This window comes from Furipterus horrens, unplaced genomic scaffold (genome assembly GCF_987537825.1).
Source record: "Furipterus horrens unplaced genomic scaffold, mFurHor1.1.pri manual_scaffold_5, whole genome shotgun sequence".
Classification (NCBI taxonomy): Eukaryota; Metazoa; Chordata; class Mammalia; order Chiroptera; family Furipteridae; genus Furipterus; species Furipterus horrens.
The window spans coordinates 203,208,739-203,230,903 of NW_028327175.1; the positions used below are offsets into that span (position 1 = coordinate 203,208,739).

Sequence of the window (22,165 nt, forward strand, 5' to 3'; positions counted from 1 at the left end):
CTCACCCTCCCCCAGCACTCACCCTCCGGAGAGCCAGCACTCACCCTCTCCCAGCACACACACACTGGCTCAGTGTGCTCTGTGACCACAGGGCTGGGCAACAGGCCTCCAGCATGAAGACCAGGAGGGGTGTCCTGGGAGTCCTGAGGGGGAGACCTCGGCTGAGGCCACCCACAGACTCCCTCAGAGTCAGGCCCCCGGTGGTGGCACAGAGGTCAGGTGCCGGCCAACCACCAGGCAGCTTCCCAGCCCTGGCGAGCTGGGCACCATCTGGCAGGAGCCCCAGGGTCCACTTCACAACAGCCCTGCAGTAGTTGAGACAGGCTCCCCACGGCCCAGGGGCCCCATCCTGTGCCCACACGCCACATGCCCAAACACCTGTGCACACACAACCCAGGCCACTCCAGCCTTCATGACTGCTCCTCACAGGGAATACCCTCTAGGGGCAAACCATGCCTCCTGGGAATCTTTAAGGACCCTGGGCCTCCCCAAGGGTCAGGCTTCCTGTGTCTGTGTCACAGACTTTCCCAAGTGTCCTAGCAGGCTCTAGTAGACACCCCAAGATCCAGAGGCCCTGCTCAGTGGCATGGCGGTGGGTGGCCTGGCTTCCAAGACAGGTGAAGCAGGAGACCCTAAGGAGCCGCCCACCCGCCAGCCTGGGAGGTGAACTCCCACTGACAACCCCACTGCCCTACAGTGCCTGGGGTTGGGGTCGGGTCAGGGTCAGGTCAGGGTCAGGGTCGGGTTAGGGGTTAGGGTTTAGGGTTAGGTTAGGGTTAGGGTTACGGCTTTCAGCTCTATCAGAGCAACCCAAGCGGAAATTACGGGGTATGGAAGGCCGCATGCATTGGAAATAACAGCGCCGTGAGTATTTGTGTTGCTGTAAAACCTAGCAATAGGTACCTAACGTGATTTTGCAACGGCGATGAATGTAAACGGTATTTTAAGATAGCTGCAACAACTTTAGCACCTGTGATTGCTATTGGTGATGCAGTCGCAGGTTCTGCTAATACCACTGGGGTTTATTGCCTACGTTTGTAACAAAAGGAAATAGTAATTTTCAAAGGCAAGTTGTTGAAATAAGATACAGTTTTTTTCATATCCTGGTTGATAATCCCCTTGAATTCTATCACAAAGTCTTGGAGGTCTGAGGCCCCGGGTTAAAGATTCCATTCACAGAGTGTCGACACTCCCCCTCCACCCCATCCCATGTCCCCCTGCCCCCCAGCATAATTGCTTACATTGGTTACATGCTAATAATAATTCAGGCATCAGTCTTCTGCCCAGTCCACGTTCCTGAAAAATGCAGACATTTAAAGGACGTTCTTTTTGATGATTATTTCTGCTTCGTAGGCAGCTGTGTCTATGTTAAAACAAGACTACAAAGAAGTCAGCACTTGCTTTAGCTGTCAAAGTCCTCGACAAGACCATGGACGTGAGCAAGCTCTCTGCTGAAAAGGGTAGGTTATGTCCCCTCCTCTGATTCGGTCAGTTTCCTGGACCGTGTCGGAGAGGTTCCTACGAGGAAATTGCGGTTCCTTCTGGTCAGCACAGCTTACAGCGGGTTGGCTCGGGCACTTGGCTCGTGGGACTTTTTCTAAGGAAGGGACAAAACAGCAGCTTAGAAGATTGGAATGGGTGAGGAGAAGAAAGATTGTTGACGCAAAAACGTGAATAAAAGTATCCGTGAATCATATGAAGCACAAAACACGAAGGGGTGGTGAGCGAAGGCCAACAAGGGGGGGGGGGGTTGAACAGGTCGCCTGTGCGTGCCGAGTGCGCCCCGTAATGCAGCCGTGCGTGTGTGTGTTTTCCCCCAGTGGAAATTGCCACGCCAACCAGAGAGAATGGAAAGACGGTCATCGGAGTCCTCGGACAGAAGGAAGTGGAACAGCTGATCAAAAAACACGAGGAAGAAGAAGCTAAGGCTGAGCGTGAGAAGAAAGAAAAAGAACAAAAAGAAAAGGATAAATGGAAGACAGAATTGGGGGTTTTATAAATCTTTTGAGCCCCATTTCAGCCGCCCTCTTCCACAGTGAGCACGTGTTGGCTTTTGAACCTGGACGGTGGGAAAGAGGGATGGTAGCCTCTGATCGGGCCCTCGTCTTTCTGTAAGTTGAGCGGTGACTGCTCTTCATGGGCCTTTCTACCCCCCTCCCCCCTTTTCTGGGAATAAAACTTGGTAAGAATGGAAACGGCGAAGGAGAATTGTCTGTAGCAGTCACTGTTGTTCACCGGGATTAGTGGGTCTGTGATCCTTCATGCTTCAGTGTCCCGGGGCAGCCCTGGAGGTGCCGGGACACAAGAGGCTAAAGTTGGTGGGTGCGAGTGTCATCAGCAGGGAAAGATGGGACTTGTGCCCTGAAGGCCTCCCTTGCTGTGTCCATACCGTCTTGGAGAACCCGTGGCCCTCGGCCTCTGTGGGAATCACATTCTTGTACCCGTTGCCAGCCGTTGATATCGATGGCTCTTCCTAGGACCGGAAGTGTGTGCGTGCACATGTATACACATACGTGTTCACACAAACCGCTCCGATAAAACGTGAAAGGCCCGTTTACAGTGCAAGCCCTGCACCCGCTACAGTAATCAGTCATCAGTGCTTCTGAGCACCTCTGGATCCCTCAGATCCCATTTCCCTCTCCCCCTCTACTCCCGAGAGAGAACTCGAGTTCACCTTTCCCCTTACCTACGGTTCTTAACAATGCGTTTGTCTGTTCCTCTGCCCCAGGTGGCACATCCCTGGGGGTAGCCAGGTGTGCCCTCTCTCCGTCTCCAGCGGTTGGTTTAAGAACGACCGTGGGCTGAGCCAACCCAGACCAGATGGGTGGAGGGAAGACGGCCGCGGATGCCGCGGCAGGCCCACGGCAGGCGCGTGGCAGGTCCCGTGCAGGAGAGATTATGGCCACAGAGGAAAAGGGGCCGCAGACGAGAGCAGTCGGTCTTGGCTGGGGGGGGGCTCCGCTTAGGTTTGCTGCTGCTTCCTTCGAGGCCTCTGACCGTGGCGCTGCGGGGCGTTCTCACCTGCAGCGGCGCCGAATCCACAGCCGTGCAGATTCTGGTGTCCCGTCCCAGACCCACAGAATGAAGAAAAATCTTGGAGTAGAGCCCAGACGTCTGTTTTAACAAGCTCTGCACAAATGTTTGAGGCTCCATTTGCTGCATGTTAGAATCACCTTGAGTGCTTCCCTACCAGTGAAGCAGCCTGGGGGGGCGGGGGGGGCACCTGGTCTCAGCCCAGGAAGGCTCCAGGGCCACCGCCCCAGTGCCAGCCTCTCACACTTGTCCCCTCCAGCTCTCCTCAGAGCACATTTAACCCTTCCGTCGGTTCCCCTTCCGAGAATTTCACAGATCTGCTGCGAAGTGGGTGAAGCTTAAGCTTCAAGACCCCTCACTTCTGAGGCCTGGGAAGGGACCCTCACAATGTGTTCTGTGCTCGTGCTTTTTGTAAAGTCTGCAAAAGTAAGGTCTTTTACCTGCAATTAATAAGCGCTACTGTCTGTTTCTGCAGCGGAACATACTCGTTTGCAGATACTTCCATGTGTAGTGAGGTTATTGTTACTCACCTCAGGGTCGAAATGGATCTCCGGACGTGTTCCTCACCCACCCGCTGAGCCTGCATACCCAGTATAGTGACAGGAAGGCATAGGAACAGAAGTTGTCACCATCGTTGGAAGTTCGCGGACAGTGGGAGAGGAACAGGGCCTGACATGGGCCAAGTCAGAAGCTCGCCTGTGGCAAACTTCATCCTTAAGGTGTGTGCAGTTACCCTCTGGGGATTCAGGTCTCGTGATGCCGGAAACGCCGGGGGATGCCTTAGGGGTATGTCAGCTCATCGAACCACTGCGGTGATTTGGTGAGGTTTCTCATTCTGATTTTCAATTTGATACCCAATTTTGCATTTGTACTGAGAAGGAAAACTCTGACTCCAAAAAACCTCCGCTGCCTTGCGGCATACCTCTTCAGGGGAAAGGCTAAGGGAGTAAACCCCGACAGAAAATCCGGAGCCGGAGTCCCTAAGGCGGTTTGACATTGTAGTCAACACCGGCAACTCCTGCGGCGCACCTGAAGCCAAGCTGTATTGACTCCGTCTTTCCCTTGGACCCTTAAGCTGCGAAGAGAGGGGGGGTCTGCTGCATGGGCAACAGCAGACCCTCCATATCACCCTGCCCAGGCTCTGTAGCTTCAGCGTCATCGCAAGATGTTGATTCAACACGGGAGACAGATACTACCATGTCACTCCCGAGTCAGACTGCACAGCCATTCTCGGCGGTGCAGATAGACTCTTGAGAAGCTACACCATCGTCTCTCGAGACGGACGGCTGCCGACGACGACTGTCGTATTCTTTTGCTTTAAGAGGACACCCCTCCACCCCGCTACACACACACACACACACACACACACACACACATAGTATCTTCTATATAAACCCGAATCAGCCCCTGCTTTCCCTTGTCCTGAGAATAAAGTCCACTTTCTTCATTCTGACCTGCAACTCGCCACTGCCTTGTTGCTGATGCTCTGTCCTGGACCCCCCCCTCTGTACCGCCCTCTGTCTGTCCCTCACCCTCTCTGGAATGCTCTCCTCTCTGCACTCTGTCCCGCCCCCGAAGAACTACCCCGTCCTCTTCCCTGTCCCCGTGGGACTTCGGGATCCTCTATCCTGCTCCCGAAGGTCTTACACATCCTCCACCCCGCTTCCGATAGGCTGCCGGCACCTCGTCCCCGCCCCTGGAGGACTTAGAAGCCGCTTCCGGGAAATCTGACCTTCTCCCACACTTCCGGGACACTTTCGCCATCTTGTTCGCACCCTTGAAGGTCTCACACAACCGAAGCACAACCCCTGAAGGTCTACGCACCCTGTCCCGCTTCCGGTAGGCCCGCCATCTTGGTCCCACCCCGAAGGTCTTCCGGGTGTTCGGCCTCGCCCCGCATCCGGGAGTCTTCCGCCACCCTGTTCCCGCCTCCGAAGAACTACCGCGTCCTCTTCCCTGTCCCCGTGGGACTTCAGGGTCCTCTGTCCTGCTCCTGAAGGTCTTATACATCCTCCGATAGGGTTTCGGCACCTCGTCCCTGCCCCTGGAGAACTTAGAAGCCGCTTCCGTGAAGTCTGACCACCCGTCACACTTCTGGGACACTTCCGTCCTCCTGGTCCCACCCCAAAGGGCTTCCGGGTGACATCCGCTTCCGGCATACCCCGCCGTCTTGTTCCAGCCCTAGAAGGTCTCACGCAGCCGATGCCTAACCCCCGAAGGTCTATGCACCCTGTCCTGCTTCCGGTATGCCTGCCATTTTGGTCCCTCTTCAAAGGTCTTCCGGGTGTTCAGCCTCGCCCCGCTTCCGGGAGTCTTCCGCCACCCTGTCCCCGCCCCCGAAGAACTAGAACTACCGCGTCCCCTTCCCTGCCCCGCACTGGCACTTCGGGGTCCTCTATCCTGCTCCCGAAGGTCTTACACGTCCTCCGCAATTCTATGGAGAGGTTTACGGTATCAAATTACAATAGTAAACTCAACATTTACTTAATCTGATGGTGCTCAGACTTTTTTAGAAAGTGAAAATCATCACCTCTCGATTCGGACGCCAGGCTCTGGGATTGCCAAGAAGCCACTTAAGTCCACTGAACTCAACGCGCTTCACCTGCTCCTGTGCGCTCCAGAGGAACTCTTCCATCAACCTGTCAGTGTGCTTGCCGGCTGTGGCTTCCCGTCTGTCTCAGTGCTGCCCTCCTGTGGGGAACTCTGGGAATTACAGCTAAGGGAAGCTCACCGAGTCCACTGTACGGATAGGGCTAGATGGCTAGGCTCAGGGTTGATAGGTTTAGCGTTAATGAGCCTAGGGTTAACAGGCTTCTATCTTTAATAGACTTAGCCTTCCTGGATGGAGCTTCAGAAGAGCTAACAGATTTCCAGAAACGCTTCGTATGTACCCCATCATCAGGCCCAGTGCTCTTTCGGGGTGGCTGTAGGAACCCCGAAAGCGAGGAGTAAGGCCAGCGGGAGACTGTGCAGAGCGCACGTCTGTCCCAGCACACTAAGTGTGAGTAGTCGTAGCGGGGGTAAAAAAAAAAAAAGAATGGCAAACTACCTAGATACTACCTTAGTAAGATAATATAGCTTATTTAATGTTTTCTGCACAACAGTGAGGCAGCAAAGCAGAAGTTATCCTTTCTTATTAATTTTCTAGAATTAAAAAATTCAAACATACATAAAATATTCAAATATAATGACTTGAAGATTTCTTGCCATACACTTTTAACAATTATTGACATTGTGCCAATAGATATCCATATTGATGTAGGTTAGGATATTGTGGCATGTGCAGGTTCACAGCTAAACGAGTGGTGGTGCCAAGTATTCAAAATAAGGTTTTCAGCTTTGCAGTCCTTTGTCCTTCCTTAATCACCAAATTTTTTAGGTAAATCATTCTTCTAACTCCCCAAATTTGAGACAGTACTAGAGAAATGATATTCAAAGTTAAAATTGAATTTGTACAGCCAAAACTTAAGTCTCTCAGAGTGTTAATGTCATGTTTCTTATTTATACCTTTTATGTATCCAGTTTACTTTGTCTCCTGTTATTGGTAATTTTTTGGTCTTGTTTTAAATTGTTGTTCTTTTACGGTTGTCCCAGTTTTTCTCCCGTGTTGTTTGTATTTTTAACTATCGGCCCAATACCTTCTTATTTTTGTTCTTATACTGTTTTTAGTGTGCGTCACTGCTTGAACCCCTTCACTTTTTTTTTTTTAAATATGTCATCTGTGCGCTATTAGTAGGTTGCTCTTCTAATTATCATTATTAGCTTTAAAGGGTGTAGACTCTGGGAAAGCTTCTTATTGAACTGTCATTGTACTGTGCAGACAGTGCCCAGTTCCACAGACAAGCTCTTCCCTCGTATTTTGCAAGGTTCCATTCCTCGGATGATCTGTAGGGAAACGACCTTTAGTGGCCCTCCGGGAGGTTTCAGGCAGAATCAGTAGCTCTGCAGGCAGTGACTGCTTTTGTTGCAATATTTCTGTGTATTTGTGTCTTTGGAGGTCTATCGGTTACCATTACTCTAGTAGTCATTTGTGGAATAATCAGAATGACCCCGTGCTGGCACTTCCATGCACAGTTTTATTTCATCCTCACCGTGGTCAGTTTTACAGAAGGCAAAACTGATATGCAGAGAAGGAGGTAACTTGCTTTCAGGTCAGACAGCAGGTGTTAGAGGCTGGAAGGAACCCAAGCCGTCCACCTGAAAATCCTGTGTTCTTAACCAGCGTGCTGTTATCCCCTCTCTTCATACTCAAATCTGAGTAAGACTAGGTCTCCAATTTTAAGAAGCGCAGGCTAATGCCTCATCGTCCTTAATAGCAAATTTCTGCAACTAGGTGAAAGTTGTTTCGCGACCGACGATGAAACTCCGAATATTGGAAAGAAAAGGGAATTGTCAGATGGTATGGACTCGTGTATTCATTCGTGTATGCATTCAACAAAGTGAGCACCTACTATGTACTTCGTATATCTTTGTATATTAAAATCATGTATGTCTGGCTGGTGTGGCTCCGTGGGTTGAGTGAACTAAAGGGTTGCTGGTTCGATTCCCAGTCAGGGCACAGGCCTGGGTTGCAGGCCAGGTCCCCAGTCAGTGTGGGTGCATGAGAAGTGACCACACACTGATGTTTCTCCCCCTCTGTTTCTCCCCACTTCCCGTCTAAAAATACATCAATAAAATCTTTTCTAAAAACATGTAAATTAAAGCACGTTTATTTTACATCTACCGTTGATACGTTTATTTTACTCCCATACATGTTTTCTAGGTTTGAAATTTTGTGTCAAGCAACCCCCTAACTGGTCATTTAAAGGCTTCTGTTACTCGGAAGTTAAATAAGTCTGTACTAAGTACCGAGTGCTTCTTAGGGAACTCTGCCTATTTCCATGAGAGTCCTCTGATTTAACTTAAAAACATATCTGAACCGGAGTGTTCCTTATTGATCACAAAGAATTGTATTAATATTTCACCTTAAAAGTACTATTAATAATAGCCTAACTAATAGTTTGGTTCACTAATGATGACGGACTTTTAAAAGTTATTTGTAGGAGAGAAGCCAGTACGCTAACTTAAAAATTTGTTAGACAGGATTAGCCGAACCGTTCTTTATTGCAAAACATGAAGATAGCTTGTTTAAGGATTTATTTCGAGGCGACGAAAGATGGGTTCGTCCTGTGGAACACCCACGAATGACAAGATAAAAATCCAGTTTGGCCTCGCCATATCTCAGTTAGTGGGTGTGGTAGGTGTGCATGTCATTCTGTATTCAATGCCATCCTCCTCTGTAGGTCAAATCGCTCGGGGGCCGTCCGCTAAGCTATTTATTCTTCTGTCCTCTCCGCGACTATAGGGACGCCCGGCGGCGGCGTCACTCTAGGGACGCAGAGTGTACGTACAAGCTTTACGAAGCTGCCGTTCTAGCTGTGGCCTGGGTATTTTTTTCTACGTAGCAGCTTCACAGAGATTCAAGCCTGTGCCTGGGCTCCTTGGGTGTTGGTAAGCTTGGAGAAGAATACACTGGGAAGGAGGACAGGGCGTGTCGGGGTCTGAATAGGATGGTCTGGAAAGGTGTCCCTGAGAAGCGGCCGGGCGTGGGACTACCCCGGGGAGGGTGTGTCAGGCCGGGGGAACTGTCGCGAGTGCAAAGGCCCCGAGGCTGGCGTGTGCCGGTGTGTTTGCGGAGCAGCGAGGAGGCCCGTGTGGCTAGAGGCGAGTGACCCCTGGGGAGGAGTGCAGGAGATGGGGTCAGAGAGGCAGTGGCAGGCTGGCCACTCGGAGATTTTGGCTTTGACAAAGATTTTGGCATCAGAACCTGGCGGCGGCTGGAACGCCCACCCGGACTTTTGACGTACGCAAATGAACTGCATGCAAATGAACCTAGTCCCAGCATCTCCCAGAGGAAATAAAAATGGACTTGGCTCCTTCTCAGAAGAAATGTTGATGGACTTAGCATGATACATGACCGGCCTGGCGGAGAGAAAAGCAGGGCGATATAAATAGCCTGCTGAATGTGTCGCCGCGTAAACTCGCTGTAAGTGAAATGTACTGTTTGGAAAGATGTGGAGGGAGGTCTTGCACCACCCCCGTCCCGCTTCCGATAGGCCGCCGGCACCTGGTCCCCGCCCCCGGAGGGCTTAGAAGCCGCCTCCGGGGAGGTCTGGCCTTCCGCTGCACTTCCGCCACGCTTCCGCCACTTTGGTCCCACCCCAAAGGACTTCCCGGTGTTCGGCCTCGCCCCGCTTCCGGGAGTCTTCCGCCACCTTGTCTCCGCCCCCGAAGGGCTTCCTTGTCCTCGGCCCCGCCGCCCCGGAGGACTTCCGTATCTTCGGCCCGTTCTCCCCGCCCCATTCCCCCCCACCCCGCGAGATCGTTCTGCGCACGCGCGTGGGCCACATGGGCAGCGGACACTCGGTGGGGCGATAGTGGGTTCTTCCTGTGGCGTGAGGCCCTTCGTGTAGCCCTCGATTCTAGTTTTTCTTCTCCGGTTAGTACCTGCCTTTCGGGCGCCGCGGGGGTGCCGGCTGCGCCGGCGTGGGGCATGGGGATGAGGACTCTCCGGCGGCCTGGTCGCAGGTCACCGCCTCCCAAAGTGCCAGGCAGGCCCCGAGGCCCCGGCCCACCTTTAAGAAATCTCGTCTGGGCGCGCCGGTCCTGCGGCCTTCGTCTGGTGTTCCGCTATTTGGGAAATGTGCTCTGGGGCCGAGGTCGCCCCACGCCCCTACCCCCAACCCCCCGCCTCCTTCCGCATGCAGGACCCCAGCCCTCCCGGGAGAAGCCTCTGCCCCTCTTCACGTGTCCGTCCTCCTGGACTCCGTGGTCGGGATACTGGCTTAGCTTTCGAGCGGCTGCGATTCTTTTTTTTTTTTGAGCTTCGGCCGTTTGTCTCTTGGCCGTGAGGCGTCTGACTCAGTGTTTTCTGCTGAAGCTTCCTGCTCCGCCTGGACGCCCTGTTCTTTCTCCTTCCCCAGTTCTTCCTCTTGGACCTGCAGGGTCTCATCCCTCTTTCTGCCTCTACCGTGTCTCATTTGGGCTCCTTTTCTGCGTTGGTTTTTTTCCAAAAAAGGGCTTTTTCGATTTTCCCCTCCAGCCCCGGTGCCTCGGTCTCCACCTGTGTCAAATCGTGTTTGCGTCCCTCACCTCGGCCAAAGAAGGGGGTGGACGGAACGGTTTTAAGCCGTGGAAATGCTTTTTCAGTTGTAACTTTCGTTTTAGTAAGGATCTTACCTTACTTTCTTTTGACAGGAGCCGTAAAGTTCAGAACACACGGTAAGTTCCGCACACGTCCGTAAGCTATCGCCTGACAAAGGGTCTGGTACTCAGCTTACAGACCTGCGTGAGAAAATGGGAGTGGGAAGAAATGATCGGTTCCCTGCTACACACTGGACTCTGGGTGCCAGGATGTGTTTTATGCAGGAGTTACTTTCAGTGGACGGGAGTCATGGGTATATATTTTCCTTTGCGGTCTCGAAGCTATGACTCCAGGACCACTATATTTTCTCCAGGAGGCAAAATAGGAATTGTAGAATCTGTCTCAAAAGTATTTTTAAGTGCTTGACTTTTGGGGGGGTGGGGGTGGGGGGGCGGAAGTCAAGACACTTTTTGTATAGTTCATGCTCTCTTGTGTTTTGATGTCATTATGGTCACCAGGTCGATCACACGCAGCACGAGAGAACGAGAGAGGGACTCGAGGGTAGAGCCTGTCAGGGTTCCCGCTGACTCTCTTGGCCCAGTGGTCCAAGCACCCAGAAGGGAGTCTCGGTTTCTCACCGCTTGTGTTTTGCAGGTCGCTTGTACCAGGTTGAATACGCCATGGAGGCCATCGGACGTGCGGGCACCTGTCCGGGAACTTTAGCGAACGACGGTGTTTGGCTTGCAGCAGAGCGACACAACATCCACAAGCTGCTTGATGAAGTTGTTGTCCCTGAAAAAATTTATAAGCTCGATGATGAGTAAGTGAGCTCACAGGGGGGAGAGGGTTTCAATATCTCATGTGCTCACATACGTAGGATCTCACGTATTTCGGGAGGGTTGGCCCGTGTGCCGTAGTAAACTTGAAGCGAACGCTTGTTATTGTGCCTTTACTGGTGGACACTTTTGATTCTTATTTGAAACTTCCTTGAGGCTTAGGACGATGCGTTATTATTTTGACGTGCAGGGCCAAGCCCTAGGTGGAGAAACTATTCTATACCGTTCGGAGTACAGGCGTGGTAGGTGTGCAGATCTGGGTTAAGTCTGTGTGGCCTCGCACCCGTTGCTTTCCTTCTCTGGGCTTCGGTGCCGCCTCGAGTGGTGGTGGCCGTTTAATGAACTAGAGTAAAACGAGTGAAATACACTAGCGCAGGGTCTGACACGTGGCAGGCTCCCCGAGTGTTCAGAACGGCTACTCGGGAATTGTGTGGAAGTGTCCCGAATCCTACCCCTGGAGGTCTGGGAACAGTTTAGATGAGCCCCGTCAGTTTCGCGTCGTTGGGCGTGCGGGACTCCTAGCCTGCGGGGCACTGGGTTTGCCTGTCAGAGACTTCCCCCCTGAGTGGGGGACGAGGCGGGTGCCGGTTCTAGGGCCTTTGGATGCGTGTCCAAGGAAGCGTCATCCCTCCAGAGTCACCGCCGGGCCACGGGCCGCTCGGCAGCCGGCAGGCTTGCGGAGGTGTAGTGACAGCAGGTGACAGAGGGTGCCAGCTCTAGGGGAGCCGGCGCAGCCCTCGGGGAGCGGCAGCAAAGAAAGGAAAGGCGCCTTTCCTGGGAGCCTAGCCCCTGAGCCCCCTCCCTCCGCCCCGGCCAGCCAGGCCTTTGGAGGTGAGAATACCGATGACCCAGGAGTGGGGGTAGTTTTTCTTCCCCTCTGGCAAAACCTCTGTCTTGCTTCTGGACCCTCTCGGGACTTGCTTTAGCTTCCTAGTGCTCCTTCTCTCGCCCTGTTCGGCGTCGTGGCGCTGAATACGCCTATCGAAGAACTGGAGGGGGCGCTGTGCATCTTTCATGTCATAAACGACGTCAGGTTTGTCCCGCAAAGATAAACCTTCTGTAGTTTCTGTCTGTTCAGAAGAAAACCAGAGCATTGACGCGAGCATGGTAAACTTATCATGGAACTTGGGGCTTTGCAAATACTTCTTAAAGGCCCTCTCAGACACCTGCTCTGCTTACAGACACATGAATACATTTTTTTTTTCTTCCTCCAGGGGCATGGCTTGCACCGTGGCCGGCGTAACTTCTGACGCTAACATTCTGACCAACGAACTGAGGCTCATTGCCCAAAGGTATGGTCAGAGAGAGTGTGACTGACGATCTATAATTCAGTTTGCTTGATATCTCTAAGGAGAACTCGTTTTTGCCAAGATGAGAGTCATCGCAGATTTATTAATTGAAAATTGCTTCTTTTTTCTAACCCGAACTTATAAAATGCTATGGTCATAAGATTGTTAGGATGTTGACATTCCCCTGCTCCCCTTTCAAATGACAGGTGACTGTCAATGTCCCCCCATGGCGCAGGTTTATGTCCAGAATATGTTTTGCTTAGATTTTTGTGTCTTAGGAAAAAATGATGACTATGCCAGTGTTTTCATCCTAGGTATTTATTTATTACAGTATCGGGAGCCAATTCCTCGTGAGCAGTTGGTGACAGCGCTCTGTGATATCAAACAAGCGTACGCGCAGTTTGGAGGTAGGAAATCTGGGGCATATTTATTCCAGAAAGGGGAAACATTTTCTAGGTAATAATTTTTTTATGAGATGGTAAAAAGAAATTGAAAAGTAAGTGAAAAACTTTTTGTACATTTGCGCTTCGTGGTTTCTGCGATATGTATTATCATATGTTTTATTAACAGACCATCGAGAGGCAGAAATAGCCTTTTTAAATCTGGAAACCGATTGCTTTTCTTACCTAATAATTAAACTCAGCACGGAGTAGCGGCCCTCCGGGTCTTAACTCCGTCTCCTGGCTGTGCCCATCTCCCGGAAGCAAGTGGACGTTTTGGTGGGCCTTAGTCTGTGGTGGCCAGAACAGAGCCACTTACGAATGCTCAGCTTCACAAGAAAGGTGCTTCAGCTACGTTCGGGGAGCTCGAGTGACTGTACCGATACTGCCTTTGGGCGGCTGATGTGCTTGACGGTCCTCTTTTCTTGGTTAAAGGGAAAAACGTGCCTTTGGCGTCTCGCTGCTGTCCATTGGCTGGGATAAGCGTTACGGCTTTCAGCTCTATCGGAGCGACCCAAGCGGAAATTACGGGGGATGGAAGGCCGCACGCATTGGCAATAACGGCGCCGTGAGTATTTCTGTGTTGCTGTAAAACCTAGCGATAGGTACCTAACGTGATTTTGCAACGGCGATGAATGTAAACGGTATTTTAAGGTAGCTGCAACAACTTTAGCACCTGTGATTGCTATAACGCAGCCGTGCGTGTGTGTGTTTGCCCCCAGTGGAAATTGCCACGCCGACCAGAGAGAATGGAAAGACGGTCATCGGAGTCCTCGGACAGAAGGAACTGGAACAGCTGATCAGAAGACACGAGGAAGAAGAAGCTAAGGCTGAGCGTGAGAAGAAAGAAAAAGAACAAAAAGAAAAGGATACATGGAAGACAGAATTGGGGGTCTTATAAATCTTTTGAGCCCCATTTCAGCCGCCCTCTTCCACAGTGAGCACGTGTTGGCTTTTGAACCCGGACGGTGGGAAAGAGGGATGGTAGCCTCTGATCGGGGCCTCGCCTTTCTGTAAGTTGAGCGGTGACTGCTCTTCATGGGCCTTTCTACCCCCCTCCCCCCTTTTCTGGGAATAAAACTCGGTAAGAATGGAAACGGTGAAGGAGAATTGTCTGTAGCAGTCACTGTTGTTCACCGGGGTTAGTGGGTCTGTGATCCTTCATGCTTCAGTGTCCTGGGGCAGCCCTGGAGGTGCCGGGACACAAGAGGCTAAAGTTGGTGGGTGCGAGTGTCATAAGCAGGGAAAGATGGGACTTGTGCCCTGAAGGCCTCCCTTGCTGTGTCCCTACTGTCTTGGAGAACCCGTGGCCCTCGGCCTCTGTGGGAATCACATTCTTGTACCTGTTGCCAGCCATCGACATCGATGGCTCTTCCTAGGACCGGAAGTGTGTGCGTGCACATGTATACACACACGCGTTCACGCAAACCGCTCCGAAAACACGTGAAAGGCCCGTTTACAGTGCAAGCCCTGCACCCGCTACAGTAATCGGTCATCAGTGCTTCTGAGCACCTCTGGATCCCTCAGATCCCATTTCCCTCTCCCCCTCTACTCCCGAGAGAGAACTCGAGTTTACCTTTCCCCTTACCTACAATGCGTTTGTCTGTTCCTCTGACCCAGGTGGCACATCCCTCAGGGTAGCCGGGTGTGCCCTCTCTCCGTCTCCAGCGCTTGGTTTAAGAACGACCGTGGGCTGAGCCGACCCAGACCAGACGGGCGGGGGGATGACAGCTGCGGACGCCGCAGCAGGCCCACGGCGGGCGCGTGGCAGGTCCTGTGCAGGAGAGATTATGGCCACAGAGGAAAAGGGGCCGCAGACGAGAGCAGTCGGTCTTGGCTGAGGCGGGGCGGTGGGTGGGGGGTGGGGGGCCCTGGTCTCAGCCCAGGAAGGCTCCAGGGCCACCGCCGCAGTGCCGGCCTCCCACACTTGTCCCCTCCAGCTCTCCTCAGAGCACATTGAACCCTTCCGTCGGTTCCCCATGCGAGACTTTCAAAGATCTGCTGCGAAGTGAGCGAAGCTTAAGCTTCAGGACCCCTCGCTTCCGAGGCCTGGGAAGGGACCCTCACAATGTGTTCCGTGCTCGTGCTTTTTGTAAAGTCTGCAAAAGTAAGGTCTTCTACCTGCGGTTAATAAGCGCTACCGTCTGTTTCTGCAGCGGAACATACTTGTCCGCAGATACTTCCATGCGTAGTGAGGTTATTGTTACTCACCTCAGGGTCGAAATGGCTCTCGGGACGTGTTCCTCACCCACCCGATGAGCCTGCATACCCAGTATAGTGACAGGAAGGCACAGGAACAGAAGTTGTCACCGTCGTTGGACGTTCCTGGACAGTGGGAGAGGAACAGGGCTTGACATGGGCCAAGTCAGAAGCAAAGTTCATCCTTAAGGTGTGTGCAGTTACCATCTGGGGATTCAGGTCCCGTGATGCCGGAAACGCCGGGGGGGCGGGGGGGTGCCTTACGGGTATGTCGGCTCATCGAACCACTGCGGTAATTTGGTGAGGTTTCTCATTCTGATTTTCAGTTTGATACCCAATTTTGTATTTGTACTGCCGTATTCTTTTGCTTTAAGAGGACACCCCCCCACTCCGCTACACACACACACACACACACACACACACACACACAGATAGTATCTTCTATATAAACCCGAATCAGCCCCTGCTTTCCCTCGTCCTGAGAATAAAGTCCACTTTCTTCATTCTGACCTGCAACTCGCCACTGCCTTGTTGCTGATGCTCTGTCCTGGACCCCCGCCCCCCTCTGGACCGCCCTCTGTCTGTCCCTCACCCTCTCTGGAATGCTCTTCTCTCTGCACTCTGTGTCTCCCGCCCCCAAAGAACTACCCCGTCCTCTTCCCTGTCCCCGTGGGACTTCGGGGCCCTCTATCCTGCTCCCGAAGGTCTTATACACCCTCCGCCACGCTTCCGGTAGGCTGCCGGCACCTCGGCCCCGCCCCTGGAGGACTTAGGAGCCGCCTCCGGGAAGTCTGACCTTCTGCCGCACTTCCGGGACACTTCCACCCTCCCGGTCCCACCCCAGAGGACTTCCGGGCGACTTCCGCTTGCGGCGGACGCGCCGTCTTGTTCCCGCCCTAGGAGGTCTCACGCAGCCGAGGCCCAACCCCCGAAGGTCTATGCAGCCTGCGCCGCCATCTTGGTCTCACCCAGAAGGTCTTCCGGGTGTTCGGCCTCGCCCCGCTTCCGGGAGTCTTCCGCCACCCTGTCCCCGCCCCCGAAGAACTAGAACTACCGCGTCCCCTTCCCTGCCCCGCACTGGCACTTCGGGGTCCTCTATCCTGCTCCCGAAGGCCTTACACATCCTCCGATAGCGTTCCGGCACCTCGCCCCCGCCCCTGGAGGACTTAGGAGCCGCCTCCGGGAAGTCTGACCTTCCGCCGCACTTCCGGGACACTTCCACCCTCCCGGTCCCACCCCAGAGGACTTCCGGGCGACTTCCGCTTGCGGCGGACCCGCCATCTTGTTCCCGCCCTAGAAGGTCTGACGCAGCCGAGGCCCAACCCCCGAAGGTCCACGCAGCCTGCCCCGCCATCTTGGTCCCACCCCGAAGGTCTTCCGGGTGTTCGGCCTCGCCCCGCTTCCGGGAGTCTTCCGCCACCCTGTCCCCGCCCCCGGAGAACTGCCGCGTCCCATTCCCTGCCCCACCCCCGCCCCGGGACTTCGGGGTCCTCTATCCTGCTCCCGAAGGTCTTACACATCCTCCGATAGAGTTCCGGCACCTCGCCCCCGCCCCTGGAGGACTTAGGAGCCGCTTCCGGGAAGTCTGACCTTCCGCCGCTCTTCCGGGACACTTCCGCCCTCCCGGTCCGACCCCAGAGGACTTCCGGGCGACTTCCGCTTGCGGCGGACCCGCCATCTTGTTCCCGCCCTAGAAGGTCTGACGCAGCCGAGGCCCAACCCCCGAAGGTCCACGTAGCCTGCCCCGCCATCTTGGTCCCACCCCGAAGGTCTTCCGGGTGTTCGGCCTCGCCTCGCTTCCGGGAGTCTTCCGCCACCCTGTCCCCGCCCCCGGAGAACTGCCGCGTCCCCTTCCCGGCCTCCCCCCCCCGGGACTTCGGGGTCCTCTGTCCCGCTCCCGAAGGTCTTACACGTCCTCCGCAATTCTATGGAGAGGTTTACGGTATCAAATTACAATAGTAAACTCAACATTTACTTAATCTGATGGTGCTCAGACTTTTTTAGAAAGTGCAAATCATCACCTCTCGATTCAGACGCCAGGCTCTGGGATTGCCAAGAAGCCACTTAAGTCCACTGAACTCAACGCGCTTCACCTGCTCCTGTGCGCTCCAGAGGAACTCTTCCATCAACCTGTCAGTGTGCTTGCCGGCTGTGGCTCCCCGTCTGTCTCAGTGCTGCCCTCCTGTGGGGAACTCTGGGAATTACAGCTAAGGGAAGCTCACCGAGTCCATTGTACGGATAGGGCTAGATGGCTAGGCTCAGGGTTGATAGGTTTAGCGTTAATGAGCCTAGGGTTAACAGGCTTCTATCTTTAATAGACTCAGCCTTCCTGGATGGAGCTTCAGAAGAGCTAACAGATTTCGTATGTACCCCATCATCAGGCCCAGTGCTCTTTCGGGGTGGCTGTAGGAACCCCGAAAGCGAGGAGTAAGGCCAGCGGGAGACTGTGCAGAGCGCACGTCTGTCCCAGCACACTAAGTGTGAGTAGTCGTAGCGGGGGTAAAAAGAAAAAGAATGGCAAACTACCTAGATACTACCTGACTTAGTGAGATAATATAGCTTATTTAATTTTTTCTGCACAACAGTGAGGCAGCAAAGCAGAAGTTATTCTTTCTTATTAATTTTCTAGAATTAAAAAATTCAAACATACATAAAATATTCAAATATAATGACTTGAAGAGTTCTTGCCATACACTTTTAACAATTATTGACATTGTGCCAATAGATATCCATATTGATGTAGGTTAGGATATTGTGGCATGTGCAGGTTCACAGCTAAACGAGTGGTGGTGCCAAGTATTCAAAATAAGGTTTTCAGCTTTGCAGTCCTTCGTCCTTCCTTAATCACCAAATTTTTTTAGGTAAATCATTCTTCTAACTCCCCAAATTTGAGACAGTACTAGAGAAATGATATTCAAAGTTAAAATTGAATTTGTACAGCCAAAACTTAAGTCTCTCAGAGTGTTAATGTCATGTTTCTTATTTATACCTTTTATGTATCCAGTTTACTTTGTCTCCTGTTATTGGCAATTTTTTGGTCTTGTTTTAAATTGTTGTTCTTTTACAGTTGTCCCAGTTTTTCTCCCGTGTTGTTTGTATTTTTAACTATCGACCCAATACCTTCCTATTTTTGTTCTTATACTGTTTTTAGTGTGCGTCACTGCTTGAACCCCTTCACTTTTTTTTTTTTTTGAAATATGTCATCTGTGTGCTATTAGTAGGTTGCTCTTCTAATTATCATTATTAGCTTTAAAGGGTGTAGACTCTGGGAAAGCTTCTTATTGAACTGTCATTGTACTGTGCAGAGAGTGCCCAGTTCCACAGACAAGCTCTTCCCTCGTATTTTGCAAGGTTCCGTTCCTCGGGTGATCTGTACGGAAACGACCTTTAGTGGCCCTCCGGGAGGTTTCAGGCAGAATCAGTAGCTCTGCAGGCAGTGACTGCTTTTGTTGCAGTATTTCTGTGTATTTGTGTCTTTGGAGGTCTATCGGTTACCATTACTCTAGTAGTCATTTGTGGAATAATCAGAATGACCCCGTGCTGGCACTTCCATGCACAGTTTTATTTCATCCTCACCGTGGTCAGTTTTACAGAAGGCAAAACTGATATGCAGAGAAGGAGGTAACTTGCTTTCAGGTCAGACAGCAGGTGTTAGAGGCTGGAAGGAACCCAAGCCGTCCACCTGAAAATCCTGTGTTCTTAACCAGCGTGCTGTTATCCCCTCTCTTCATACTCAAATCTGAGTAAGACTAGGTCTCCAATTTTAAGAAGCGCAGGCTAATGCCTCATCGTCCTTAATAGCAAATTTCTGCAACTAGGTGAAAGTTGTTTCGCGACCGACGATGAAACTCCGAATATTGGAAAGAAAAGGGAATTGTCAGATGGCATGGACTCATGTATTCATTCGTGTATGCATTCAACAAAGTGAGCACCTACTATGTACTTCGTATATCTTTGTATATTAAAATCATGTATGTCTGGCTGGTGTGGCTCCGTGGGTTGAGTGAACTAAAGGGTTGCTGGTTCGATTCCCAGTCAGGTCACAGGCCTGGGTTGCAGGCCAGGTCCCCAGTCAGTGTGGGTGCATGAGAAGTGACCACACACTGATGTTTCTCCCCCTCTGTTTCTCCCCACTTCCCCTCTAAAAATACATCAATAAAATCTTTTCTAAAAACATGGAAATTAAAGCACGTTTATTTTACATCTACCGTTGATACGTTTTTTGAAATGTTGTGTCAAGCAACCCCCTAACTGGTCATTTAAAGGCTTCTGTTACTCGGAAGTTAAATAAGTCTGTACTAAGTACCGAGTGCTTCTTAGGGAACTCTGCCTATTTCCATGAGAGTCCTCTGATTTAACTTAAAAACATACCTGAACTGGAGTGTTCCTTATTGATCACAAAGAATTGTATTAATATTTCATCTTTAAAGTACTATTAATAATAGCCTAACTAATAGTTTGGTTCACTAATGATGACGAACTTTTAAAAGTTATTTGTAGGAGAGAAGCCAGTACGCTAACTTTTAAAAATTTGTTAGACAGGATTAGCTGAACCGTTCTTTATTGCAAAACATGAAGATAGCTTGTTTAAGGATTTATTTCGGGGCGACGAAAGATGGGTTCGTCCTGTGGAACACCCACGAATGACAAGATAAAAATCCAGTTTGGCCTCGCCATATCTCAGTTAGTGGGTGTGGTAGGTGTGCATGTCATTCTGTATTCAATGCCATCCTCCTCTGTAGGTCAAATCGCTCGGGGGCCGTCCGCTAAGCTATTTATTCTTCTGTCCTCTCCGCGACTATAGGGACGCCCGGCGGCGGCGTCACTCTAGGGACGCAGAGTGTACGTACAAGCTTTACGAAGCTGCCGTTCTAGCTGTGGCCTGGGTATTTTTTTCTACGTAGCAGCTTCACAGAGATTCAAGCCTGTGCCTCGGCTCCTTGGGTGTTGGTAAGCTTGGAGAAGAATACACTGGGAAGGAGGACAGGGCGTGTCGGGGTCTGAATAGGATGGTCTGGAAAGGTGTCCCTGAGAAGCGGCCGGCCGTGGGACTACCCCGGGGAGGGTGTGTCAGGCCGGGGGAACTGTCGCGAGTGCAAAGGCCCCGAGGCTGGCGTGTGCCGGTGTGTTTGCGGAGCAGCGAGGAGGCCCGTGTGGCTAGAGGCGAGTGACCCCTGGGGAGGAGTGCAGGAGATGGGGTCAGAGAGGCAGTGGCAGGCTGGCCACTCGGAGATTTTGGCTTTGACAAAGATTTTGGCATCAGAACCTGGCGGCGGCTGGAACGCCCACCCGGACTTTTGACGTACGCAAATGAACTGCATGCAAATGAACCTAGTCCCAGCATCTCCCAGAGGAAATAAAAATGGACTTGGCTCCTTCTCAGAAGAAATGTTGATGGACTTAGCATGATACATGACCGGCCTGGCGGAGAGAAAAGCAGGGCGATATAAATAGCCTGCTGAATGTGTCGCCGCGTAAACTCGCTGTAAGTGAAATGTACTGTTTGGAAAGATGTGGAGGGAGGTCTTGCACCACCCCCGTCCCGCTTCCGATAGGCCGCCGGCACCTGGTCCCCGCCCCCGGAGGGCTTAGAAGCCGCCTCCGGGGAGGTCTGGCCTTCCGCTGCACTTCCGCCACGCTTCCGCCACTTTGGTCCCACCCCAAAGGACTTCCCGGTGTTCGGCCTCGCCCCGCTTCCGGGAGTCTTCCGCCACCTTGTCTCCGCCCCCGAAGGGCTTCCTTGTCCTCGGCCCCGCCGCCCCGGAGGACTTCCGTATCTTCGGCCCGTTCTCCCCGCCCCATTCCCCCCCACCCCGCGAGATCGTTCTGCGCACGCGCGTGGGCCACATGGGCAGCGGACACTCGGTGGGGCGATAGTGGGTTCTTCCTGTGGCGTGAGGCCCTTCGTGTAGCCCTCGATTCTAGTTTTTCTTCTCCGGTTAGTACCTGCCTTTCGGGCGCCGCGGGGGTGCCGGCTGCGCCGGCGTGGGGCATGGGGATGAGGACTCTCCGGCGGCCTGGTCGCAGGTCACCGCCTCCCAAAGTGCCAGGCAGGCCCCGAGGCCCCGGCCCACCTTTAAGAAATCTCGTCTGGGCGCGCCGGTCCTGCGGCCTTCGTCTGGTGTTCCGCTATTTGGGAAATGTGCTCTGGGGCTGAGGTCGCCCCACGCCCCTACCCCCAACCCCCCGCCTCCTTCCGCATGCAGGACCCCAGCCCTCCCGGGAGAAGCCTCTGCCCCTCTTCACGTGTCCGTCCTCCTGGACTCCGTGGTCGGGATACTGGCTTAGCTTTCGAGCGGCTGCGATTCTTTTTTTTTTTTTTTTTTTTTTTTTTGAGCTTCGGCCGTTTGTCTCTTGGCCGTGAGGCGTCTGACTCAGTGTTTTCTGCTGAAGCTTCCTGCTCCGCCTGGACGCCCTGTTCTTTCTCCTTCCCCAGTTCTTCCTCTTGGACCTGCAGGGTCTCATCCCTCTTTCTGCCTCTACCGTGTCTCATTTGGGCTCCTTTTCTGCGTTGGTTTTTTTCCAAAAAAGGGCTTTTTCGATTTTCCCCTCCAGCCCCGGTGCCTCGGTCTCCACCTGTGTCAAATCGTGTTTGCGTCCCTCACCTCGGCCAAAGAAGGGGGTGGACGGAACGGTTTTAAGCCGTGGAAATGCTTTTTCAGTTGTAACTTTCGTTTTAGTAAGGATCTTACCTTACTTTCTTTTGACAGGAGCCGTAAAGTTCAGAACACACGGTAAGTTCCGCACACGTCCGTAAGCTATCGCCTGACAAAGGGTCTGGTACTCAGCTTACAGACCTGCGTGAGAAAATGGGAGTGGGAAGAAATGATCGGTTCCCTGCTACACACTGGACTCTGGGTGCCAGGATGTGTTTTATGCAGGAGTTACTTTCAGTGGACGGGAGTCATGGGTATATATTTTCCTTTGCGGTCTCGAAGCTATGACTCCAGGACCACTATATTTTCTCCAGGAGGCAAAATAGGAATTGTAGAATCTGTCTCAAAAGTATTTTTAAGTGCTTGACTTTTGGGGGGGTGGGGGTGGGGGGGCAGAAGTCAAGACACTTTTTGTATAGTTCATGCTCTCTTGTGTTTTGATGTCATTATGGTCACCAGGTCGATCACGCGCAGCACGAGAGAACGAGAGAGGGACTCGAGGGTAGAGCCTGTCAGGGTTCCCGCTGACTCTCTTGGCCCAGTGGTCCAAGCACCCAGAAGGGAGTCTCGGTTTCTCACCGCTTGTGTT

At 52.5% G+C, this 22,165-nt stretch overlaps 1 long non-coding RNA gene across 1 annotated transcript; it reads left to right on the top strand.

Moving 5' to 3' along the window:
* The first annotated feature begins 1,392 nt into the window (after positions 1-1,392).
* LOC150010830 (uncharacterized) lies at positions 1,393-13,818 on the top strand. Its single transcript, XR_016511427.1, has 2 exons — positions 1,393-1,460; positions 13,444-13,818. It is a non-coding gene; the product is annotated as an uncharacterized LOC150010830 (long non-coding RNA).
* The last annotated feature ends 8,347 nt before the right edge of the window (positions 13,819-22,165 follow it).